The sequence below is a fragment of the Chanos chanos genome, chromosome 11 (genome assembly GCF_902362185.1).
Source record: "Chanos chanos chromosome 11, fChaCha1.1, whole genome shotgun sequence".
Classification (NCBI taxonomy): Eukaryota; Metazoa; Chordata; class Actinopteri; order Gonorynchiformes; family Chanidae; genus Chanos; species Chanos chanos.
The window spans coordinates 3,960,483-3,971,817 of record NC_044505.1 but is presented as its reverse complement, the minus strand read 5'-3'; the positions used below and the strand labels follow the sequence as shown (position 1 = coordinate 3,971,817).

At 40.1% G+C, this 11,335-nt stretch overlaps 1 non-coding gene across 1 annotated transcript; it reads left to right on the top strand.

Annotated features, from left to right (window-relative positions):
- The first annotated feature begins 5,909 nt into the window (after positions 1 to 5,909).
- trnay-gua (transfer RNA tyrosine (anticodon GUA)) lies at positions 5,910 to 5,999 on the top strand. The gene is given in 2 exon segments: positions 5,910 to 5,946; positions 5,964 to 5,999. It is a non-coding gene; the product is annotated as a tRNA-Tyr (tRNA).
- The last annotated feature ends 5,336 nt before the right edge of the window (positions 6,000 to 11,335 follow it).

The following is an 11,335-nucleotide window of genomic DNA, read 5'->3' as shown; positions in this document are numbered from 1 at the left end:
ATGAAGTGGCCAGTGAATGTATGACAGAGAGTGAGACAGTCTGTGAGGTGTGAGACGTGTGTTTGAGTGGATGGACTGGATGAGTCTGATGATGTGGAGAGTGTGGATGAGGACAAAGAAAAGCTGTAAGGTCAATGAGTGTGTCCTGACTGTTTTGTCACTTTCACAATTATACACCGCTTTATTAACAGGGCTTTCCCACCTTCCATTCCCATCTTATCACAAACACACAATATCTTCCGTATAAAGTTCTCAGTACAAAAAATTAAAAAATTTTATGCGTAAGAAATTAAAACCTGAATTTTCTCCTGCTCCATTAGAGATGGAATATAATGATGTGGAAGGAGAGACTTTCTAAGGAAGATGGAGAAAAGTAACAGAGACAGAAATTCCACCTCCTGCCTTTGTATGTCATTTTAAAATGTCTTTTTTGTCAAATAAGGTCTTGAAGCAAATAGTCATTCATATTTCCATGTGTCTACAGTCAACAGTAAACTTTTCACACCCAGATTTATCCAGTGTCTGAGAGGTCAGTCTAGGACTCTGAACTTTGTACTTGTATGTAGCTCTGCTCTTTACACCTCAGTGCTGTAAAGAGGAGCATTTCCAACCTTAGATCAAAATAATGGAAGAGAGTGAATCAGGGAAGGTTGTGTTTCTTCAGCAAAACACAAATGAGAGAAAAAAGCATATAATGAAATGAGGATGGACAGAAGGGAATAAAGGAACTGTATGAAATATAAATGTTCAGTATTAATAGATGACTTTAATATTCCAGCCTTTGTTCTGATTCAGTACCATTTCAGTGTTTATCCTCATACAGTTATTTTGTCCAAAATCATATCAAATATTAACTCAGGGAAATGCAGCCATGGTGGACACAAAACCAAGAGAATGTCATGTTTTGTTTTGGTTTTTTGAAGAAAACTAAATATATTAATTATTGGAACGTTTGCTGAAGAATTGATTTTTACTTTGATAGTTTCTTTTTGTTGTTTACTCTTGTAAGATTTGGTGACATTAATTGGGAACATGTTTGCACATTTTTTAAAATTAGTTGTTACATCTTACCCGACTGTCACAATATCTACTGTGTTATTGTTCTATTTTTCTAACATCGTCATCTTTTGAATACTTGTACACTGTTGATTCACAACACCGTTGTCAGAATAAATGCTTATTAAGTTCACAAAACTCAGTAAAGAGTTTTAATGTGGATCTCCTATTAGTCAGTTGGTATTCTGCCACTAGAGGGAAACATGTTTGTCTGGCACTGAATTGTCATTGATTAATATTCCCAATAAAATGCAGGACTGAGTTAACAAGTTTGAACAGGCTGGTAATAGTGAAGTGTCACTATGATACATCTGTTAGAAAGCAAAAGAAGGAGACTAAAGTCCACGAATCCAATTCACTGATTTATTTACAAGCACAACTTTACGTGACCTGTGCAATGGCATTTGAAGTGATGAATTGGGTGGGGATCTATTTTTTATTTTATGTATTATGGTATTTCTTTTTGAAATGGGATTAATTCTGGTAAATACATCTAAATCAGAGTGAGGAGAAAGAGTGGGTGATATCCTACTGCACAGCAATGCAGTAAACTGACTACGTAGCTCTATCGCCCTCTAGTGGGAAAATAGTTTAAGTTATCACAGACCTTGGCAACAGTTGCCAGTTTGGTTGACAGAAGTATGACCAGTTTGATGGTGAGTTTACAGCTAAATTACACATAGTAAATTCACCAGACTAATAAGATTAAACACCTTGTAATTTGTGTCTGAAATCAGCGGAGAAAAGATAAATTCTCCAAAAATAAAACAATAAAACTAACCATCTCTTAGACTGTAAAAACAAACAAATAAATAAACAAACAAAAAAACAATGTTTCTCTATATTAATGTGTTGATGACCACCCAATCCAGACAGAATACTTCTTCCCATTTAAAAAGTATAAGAGTAGTGGCCATCTATGTTCTCCGCCTGTCTGTCTGTCTGTCTCTCTCTTTCTCTCTCTCTCTCTCTCCTTCCCTCTCTCTTTGGTTCCACTGAAACATTAATTCTGTCTTGTCTTGTTAAAGATGATGAACGTTCTGTGACATCCACAGTTTGATTTAAGAACCAAACTTGATGAATGCAGTGACTGAAATGTGACACTGATTTCTGTGCTTTCTGATAACTGGTATGAAATATGGACTCATGTGGAAAATTTCTTCAAAAAAGGGAAGAAAAGGCCCAAACTGTGGCCTGTGGCTCTGAAGCTGTAATACTCTCAAACAGACTGTCAGTGTTTGGTTCAACAGTGTCCAGTGGAAACCAAAAATGTTTGTGTGTGTAATTCAGTTCTGTTCAGTTGGTATGACCCACCACCCTGTGCACTATTGCCCTCTAGTGGTGAGAAATATTACTACTGATAGTACATATGGTACACTTACACATCCTATAAATGATTCCTTCAGTGGGTGTTTGTTTGAAATGAGTTCACTTTGTCTGGGTTATTGGGGGGCTGAGGGAACCAAGCACTTTCCCCTCATGCACTGAAAGCTCCCAGTGTCCGATTGGCAACAGTGATCAGGACCATGGACAGCACCAATCTGTCAAACCTGCACTGACAGCTGAAGACAGAGAGTGAGAGCCTTGGTCAGCTCCACATTCACTCACAGCAGCAGAAGCTGGCTGTAGTGGGGAGGTGGAGCTGTGTCTCATCTTTACTGGACTCCACCTCAGGGTGTAACTCTGCAGCAGGAAGGTTGTATTTGCTTTTCTCTCCTTTCTACACCTGAGCTCCATCCAAAAGATTATGACAAGACTGTTGTAAGAGGAATTAAATTATGATGTCTTCATTTTATTTTATTTTCTTGAGATCCCTCTTTTACATTCACTCCTTCAGTCATTCTCTGTGTCAGGTAGATGAAGACTTGCTGTAGAGTCTGAATCAGTGCACACAGGTTCATTCTGGGTTACCATGGTAGACTCTGGTAGACTCTCTCACAGAACTCTTTGTATGATGATTTGAGTTCTAACTAATCTCGTCGGAGGACCACGCACACGTGCTGAACAATCTCTTGGATTTTTCTTTTTCTCACGGGCAGTTCCGGCGTTTTCCTCAATTTAACACTTACTCCTACAGTCACCACTAGATGGGGCTGTATGGAATACGTCGAGCTTCACAAGACGAACCTTAACCCGGCATGATTCCATATATGACATGTGACTTTATCTTCCACGTGATTTTTGTTATTCCAAACCAGAGCCGCTCTGCTTCAAACTAAAGTACCTCGGGAAACTCAAACCAGAGATCATTTGTGAGGACTGATGAAGTTTCTCCGTGAAATTTAACGTCTTATTATAATGGGGAGGAGGGAACAGACGTTAACGCATACGAGTTCTTTTAACAAACTCTAATTTGAATAAACACAGAATTGGTTATAGTATGATAGCAACTTATTTGTCTTTACTTTTTTTAAATTCCATTTATATGGTAAATATTACTGTGATCCCAACAGACACATCCCTTTATTCTTGTCAAAATTTGTTTCAGTTTTCACTGTCTCGTATTCAGAAATATTTTCTGCAGTGACTGACATACTGTTATAATCATGCCTTTGATAATGATAATGAAGAAAGTAATACACTGTAACTGTGGTGGAACGGCTTTAAAATGTTTTATGTACACTTCCAAGTACAGAACACACACACACACACACACTGTGCAAAACTGTCATCAGTACTGAGCCTCCAAACGCCACTGGACGTTCGTTTCTTTTAGTTCTTACTCGTAATCGCCACTAGATGGGGCTGTAAGATAAATTATCATGAATACAGCAGAAAGTGACGTGACTGCGAGCGACCTTTTCTTTCGTGATTGAAGCATTCCCCAAGAAAATTCATTTGCTTTATATATTTGTTCATATTGTAAGGAGGTCAGGCGAACTGGAGATACTAAATTGCCCTTAGGTGTGAATGTGTTCGCCCTGCAATGTACTGATGACCTGTTCAGGGTGTTTCCCTGCCTTTCACCCAATGAATGCTGGGACAGGCGCCAGCACCTCCCGCGGCCCTAACTGGTGTAAGTGACTTAGATAACCATGTCATTCAGTATATTCAGGTACTCAGCTGACTTCATTTTATTGCGTTGCTGAGCCTAGACCTGACCCGCTGAAGGTACCTCAGATCATAGCACTGCCTCCAGAGGCTCCAAATCCAAACGGCGAAACAGTGGTGGAACAATTTTAAAACTGCTTTAGGTACACTTACAAATACACAACACGCATACACACACACACACACACACACACACTCACACTCAATGCAAAACGTCAACACTGACCTTCAAGACGCCTCCTCAGGTTTGTTTATTTTAGTACTTACTGCTATTCACCACTAGATGGGGCTATAGGGTTATTTATCCTCAGCACAGCGGGAATTTGCGTGACTCTGGGTGAACTTTCCTGGGTAACAGACACATACTCTAAGAAACTTCATTTGCTTTTGATCTCAGATTTTAAATTTATATTTAATAAAGAAATTGAGATATGAAGCTAGAACTTTTTTATTAACTGAATTTTTTTCTCTCAAATTTCTTTATGCTTAGGTTTCCAGAATCTCCACTACTTTATACACACACACTCACACACTATTCTGCAGGTGATACAGTTGTAATCTACTCAGTTGTGTAGTTCCTCTCTGAAATAAATGTGTTTTTGGTTTTGTGACTCTCTCATAAAGCTGATGTGTCTTGTCTCTCCTCAGGGAGACGTGTCTACAGACAGGAGGAGGAGTCCTGTTCAAAAACACAGACCTTATTTTGATATATTTGGAGAATTTTAAAGAGCGTCCTCTGATTCGTGACTGTAGCTGTTTGATGATTTCCTGCAGTGTCTCTAATAAGGCAACAGTGAGTGTGATTGGTGGGTGGGAGGAGTCCTCTCTCTAGGTGGGCTAAGAGGACTCAGTTCCTTCAGTCAGTGTGAGAGAGCAGAGGTGAAGGTTGTGCTCTTTGACTAGTTGTTGAAACGGAGCGTGGTCTGGGGCAGAGAGAGATGGAGACGTGTGTGTGGATCATTTTTCTGTCCTCCATGGTTCATCTCACCACAGCTGGTAAGTGCATATTCATGATCAAAAGGTCAAGAAGTCAATAAATAATCATATGAACAAAATACAATATATTTTTAAATGACAGAGGCTGACTGTCTCTTTTCTTTAAATTTGTAAAGAAAGAGTAATATTTGAAGATGTCATTTTATTTACAGATACATTTAAATGTGTTTGTTTGTCTGAAATGTTTTAAATTAAGTTTGAAATATTTAGTGCAGCAAATATATTTGAGAAGCTTTATTCTTAAAAACTGATTTTTTCCATTATGATGTTGTTGTTTAATTAATGAGTTAATAAACGAAGTGAAAATGATGTTTGGTCTCAGAGGAGAAACAGATTCAGAAATAATGACCTGTTAGTTCAAGAATATTTATATTTAGTCTCTCTCTCTGTCTTAATCTCTCTCTCCTCCACAGGCAGTGTGAGGCTGGTGAATGGTGGTAGTCGCTGTGCTGGGAGAGTGGAGGTTCTTCATAAAGGACAGTGGGGCACAGTCTGTAGTTATAGCTGGGATATGAGTGCTGCTGCAGTGGTGTGTAGAGAGCTGGGATGTAGGGGAGGCTGTAGAGGCAGTGAGTTATCCTCGTTTTGGAGAGGGATCAGGACCAATCGTATTGGCTGCAGTACAGTGTACAGGGTCAGAGTCTACACTGAAGGACTGTGGACCAGACAAACATTTCATTCCCTTCTGTATTCATGCTGAAGATGATGGAGTTGTCTGCTCAGGTAGGCTTTACTAAATTACTATAATCCACTACAATGTTCAGTCATTAATCTCACCATAAACCTTTCTTTATTACACATTTGTCCCTTCGATAGCTCAGTTGGTAGAGAGGAGGACTGTAGTGGCAAGTCACATTGACATCCTTAGGTCGCTGGTTCGAATCCGGCTCGAAGGAGGCGATCACATTTGGGGCAGCCGTGGTCTAAAGGTTAGAGAACCGGGCTTGTGACTGGAGGGTTGCCGGTTCGATTCCCAGGCCCAACATGGCTGTGTGCCTTTGAGCAAGGCACTTAACCCTAATGCTCCCCGGGCGCAGAGGAATGCTGCCCACTGCTCCTGCGTCTGTTGTGTGTTCACTACTGGTGTGTTGGATGGGTTAAATGCAGAGGACAAATTCACTGCTCACTGTTCACGGTGTGTGTGTGCAATCACTTAAACTTAATTTCTGTATTGTCATTCACATCCTTTTACTTTCCCATCACACTGTGTAGTTTTTAAACCATAGAGTTTGGTTCAAATTCATGAATTACTTTAGGCAAAGAAAGCTTAAATATGTGAGTGATAGTATATACACTAATTTGTGTTCTGTGTCCTATTATTTGACAGTGTTTGATAGTAGCTTTTTAATGGTTCTGTTTCTTTATGCCAGACCCTGTTTAGCAGCAAGTGTGTTACAGTAATAAAGCTGATAAATCTGTGTGTGTGTGTGTGTGTGTGTGTGTGTGTGTGTGCGTTTAGGGCTATGAGAGTTACAGTATTTGCTGTGTAGAGATATGATGGAGTTGAGAGTGCACATGAATATCAGAGACTGTACTGAGAGGAAAGGGGAGACAGTGGATTCAGTTTATAGTGATTATTATTTGTTGTTTCAGGAACGCTATCTGTATCAGCTATATATCTCTATATTTTTGTGTGTTCACATTTATATCTCAGAGTTTTTATTTTTAGACCTTTGTAAAACATTGTTCATTTGTTGTGTCCAAGTCAAAGTGTCATTGTTATCGATTTAAATGTCTTAGATTTCGTTCTCCAATATTCTATTCTGTTCCTGCTCTTTAGACTCATCATTCTGTTAATCTCTCTCTCTCTTTTTAATGAAGGCAGAAGTTGTTTGGTTGTACTTTAGCTTGATTTGAAATGCTTTCCTTTCTTTTCCATAAACTGAAAAGAATACTAGTGACTTCCTGATGAACTTTAGTCATTCATGTGGAAATATAACGGCATTGCTCATTTTTACTTGTGATGGTGAACAAGGGATTACATCTGATCTTTTTTCCCCCAGAAAATCAAATGAGCGTGTGATCAAAATATTGCTGAGATTAATGATATTCATAGAAGTACAAAAAATGACCCTCTGAGGAAGTTATGCTCTGTTGGGTGCCATGTTTCTCCTCTAAGATCATTTTAATGTGAACTATTCCAGCACAGGTGATAAAGTACATTTTTCTAGTCATGCTGATTGGCCAATAGCAGTGTACTAGTATCCCTGAGCAAAGCAGTGAACTCCAAGGTAACAGTATTTTGTATCTCTAACTTATATCAAGAAGATCGGGAGCTAAATGAACAAATTGTTCATTTTGGAAATGTCATACATTTTTGGAACTGTATAATTAATCTCACTGTGTTTCAAATCTACAGGTCCTGTAAGACTAGCTAATAGATCTAACCCGTGCTCTGGGAGAGTAGAGGTGCTTCGTGCCCACGAATGCCCCCCCATTGACGCCGACTCTGAGCATACATTTTCAGCTAACGTTTAATGAAGGGCCACTTGTTTCGTTCAACAGTTTTCGTTTTTCATCCTTCAGTCAAGTGTGGCCGGGTTGGTATACAACACAGGTGTTCACACTCACCTAGGGGTGCGGTTTTGGTTAATTGGTGTTCAACTTCCTCTCGGTAGAACAAAGGTATTCCCTAAATTGTTTGGCGTGCTTATGGTTGTCCGTCGCTGGTAGAACAAAAGAACTGGTAGGCTTGAATATGATCCTTTACTGTGAATTTTGGACGCATAGCATTACTTATTCCCCATTTTAAGTTAGATATTTTAATTGTAACAGCAATTTTGTCTGAGTGGCCGAACCAGTAGCCTACTGTTTTAGTAAAAATTCGTTGTGACTTGACGCAGTGGCACTGGTATGTACTACCTTTATACAGCAGTGCTTTTCCCACGTCTTTTTCTCTAATATTAAAGAATGAATGGTACTCATTGTATGGATTTGTTTGTATTCTGTATTAGTGGGTGGACGGCAGGTCCAAGTCATCCAGTTAAGGCGTGCAGCCTCACGGCGCGCACTCACAGTCTGGCCACCCGCTCAAACATCGGTAGGTTTAATGCGCGTACAACCGAAGTGCGCGCCAGTTTAATGTAGTTGTTGGTTTATTAAGGCAAGTTCTACTCTGTCTCCGCTGTAGTCCTTGCTATGTTTCATGGTTTTTGTAGTCTTAATCACGGCCCTTTCACTGTTTTAGCTTACCAAGCATAGCGGAGAATATTTATGGAACTACACTCTTAGGCAGCGCTGGCTTTAAGGCTGCTCCCGTAACCCCTTACTACTTTCTGCCGTAGTGTGATGCGGACGTTTCTCCGCGCCGCCTTTGTTCTTCACCGCCAGCTTGTAGTTCGTCAGTGCTGAGGTAGGTATCCTACAATAGTAAATGGGTTAATTCTCTTATGTTAAACTAAATTTAGCGTTGCATTCCCTTTTGAATTGGTGCAATACTGTTTAATTTCTTTGCGTTTTAAAGAGTAATTATTAAAACAGTGTGGATTTTTTTTCTGGTCTGGAACAGCTCTGCCACCTGTCCAGTCCCACGGAAAGGAGACCAAACTCACGTTTAGCAACACAGGAGATGACAGGGGGCCAGTGATCCCAGGCTTTGTGCATGGAGATACAGGTCAATTTTCCTGGCTGAAGTTGGGATGGCTACCCCTCTGCCACTATTATTAAGCACTGAGCGTCCATCCAGTATAACCAACCAGTTCACAAAGCTTCTCCCCAATGCTTTGTGTGTGCTTTGTTCACTAAATGCAACTAAAGAAGATCTGACACTTCCTGTCTGAGTGTTCCGACCAACACCTCACTGCAAACACGAATCATGGTCATTGGCTTTGTACAGTCTCCAATTACTCTCCCAGAAACAGCAACCCAGAAAAGGAGGCAGAGACATCAGCCTATAGTGAAAAACTCACTCTTGTTAAAGGAAGGTTTTTTTTTTAAAGCTTGGTAAAGGTGACAATGTCTTAATTGTATGTCTTGGTGCAACTTCGCAAGCTATGTAAAACTCAACTCCTACTTTGGACGAAAGCACCTTGGCAATGCCACATGATTTAATATTGGAGAGAATAGTGGTGGGGCTGCCAAAAAAAAGCATATTTGGCCCACATCCTTACCAATGAGGATTATATTGTTAATAAAAAGAAGACTGGTCTTTACTCTCTTAGAGCAGCATAGATTTTTCCCCTAACATTGTTTTATTGGTGAGAGCCCTTGTTTTGCTCTTGTTGGGAATAAGGACACATTTTTACTCTGACCAGGATTGCTTTGCATTACTGTGGGATAGAAATTCAGCTGGAGACCTGGTGAAACAGCAGATTCCCAGCTTCAAGGTAAAATGTGAATGAGTTTGTTAGGTTTAGCGGGTGGTTTTCTGTGCTTGTTTGACTGTGGTGTATGCATTTCTTCCGGTGTTTAGTTAGCGTTGGCATACACAGTTTAAAGCTCAATATTTCTGCATGGTGCGCTTGGTATATCAGTGTGAAAATATAGCTAAATGTTTCGGGAAAACTTCAGATAAGGTTGATAAGTGCAGACAATGTGGAGATATCCTCACAGATGTGTGATGAGGGTTAAAGGAGAGTGAGTGAGAGTCAGTGTGGGAGTTAGAGGTAAGATTCGTGAGCTGCTCCAGATCGAAAAGACTTGTTTTGACAGCTTTGGGATGGACATGGGATTTTAGTTATGGGTATTTTTGCTGGTTAGACTAGTTACTGTAAGTTGAAGCTACCACTCACATTATTTTGCATAACTAACTTTAAATATTTTATAAACACAGCTTTTGATGCCATTTATCAGTGTATGTGCTATTTCCTATTTCCATTTTTTCGTTTTGTTCTTTCTTTTTTTTCTGCTGCCCTTATTTTTTTTTTCTGTTTTATTGCACAGTGCTTTGAACTGCTCTTTTTGTAAGGGAAAAAGTTATAGAAATGAGGTTTATTATTTGTTACTGTCTGATTCTGCTCTCCCTTTAGAAACAGAGAGAGCCAGTTAGAGATGGAGCCAACATGACGCAGCTGAACATGCTCCTGGAGGGGAGCGCTCTCTTCACAAAGACGCCACAATGATATTGGATTGTTTTCCTCTGCATATCAACACGTACGACCAAATGATGCATTGGGAATATCCTGAAACGCTTCCTGTGCAAAGGTAAACACCCACAGATTGACAGCCTGTAGCCACCCTGTGACCAAACCTTGAACTGCAGAGCAGTTTACCGTGACAGGGAAGGGAGGCCAATCAAAATACCAAAATTGTTATGGACCAAAAACCATGGTGTTTGGAGAAACATTTAATTTATACTGTCCAGTGGGAAGAGTCTGTAATTGAGGTTGGTCTGATCCTAGTATTGTTTCTTATAATTGACATGTTAAGTTAAAGGAAATACTGTATTGCTGACTCCTCTCATACATGAACCTCTTTATCGGCCATAGGGTAAATAATAAATGGCTGACATATACCCTACAGAAATACCATATCACACAGAAAGATGCTCTAAAATACACACGTGAAGCCATTAAACAGTCATTTGAACAGAGACACACACTGGTAGTAGATGCATTAGTAGAAGTTTCTAGACCAAGTGTAAAGTTGTGCTGTGTCCTCCTGCCTGTCTTCTTAGAGGTTAAAGAACTGACGTTAGATTAGCTTTGCTTTGTATACAGTCTCTCACTCCTCCACTTCCAATCTTATTGGTTGGCTGTGTGTGTGAGCTGACTCCACCCTCCCTCTTCTTTCTGTTCACATCTAGAACATGAGCAAGATCCAGCTGGTTCCACTGCATGTTCTGGAGAACCCCCCCAAACAACCCGAGAGAAGACACCTCTGACCCCAAGAACTCCTGAAATGTCATTGCGGCGTCCCCTGCGAGTCCTCCTGTCTGTGTCCAAGCCGTTCCTGCTCTCTCCTTCCCCAATCCTTTCCTCTCCTCCATATTCCCTGTGGTGGTGAGGCATTGGGGTCCAGTGTATGACAGAGAGAGGGGAATAGTATTGTGGATGTAAAAAGAAGAAACCTGGTGAGCATGGTGATGCATCTTGGCCCTCTTAAAGTTGTCAGGTTTCCTCATCTTCTCACAAAGGGCTTTACATGCCCACAACAAACAAAACAGGACTGCAGCAGTCATTTTCCACCCGAAGAAAGTGTACGGTCATTAAATACATTAAACTACACGGACAATACTGCATTTTAAAACAAATCCCAGAATTTTTTTTCTTCTCAGATCTGTCAGTTAGCTCTA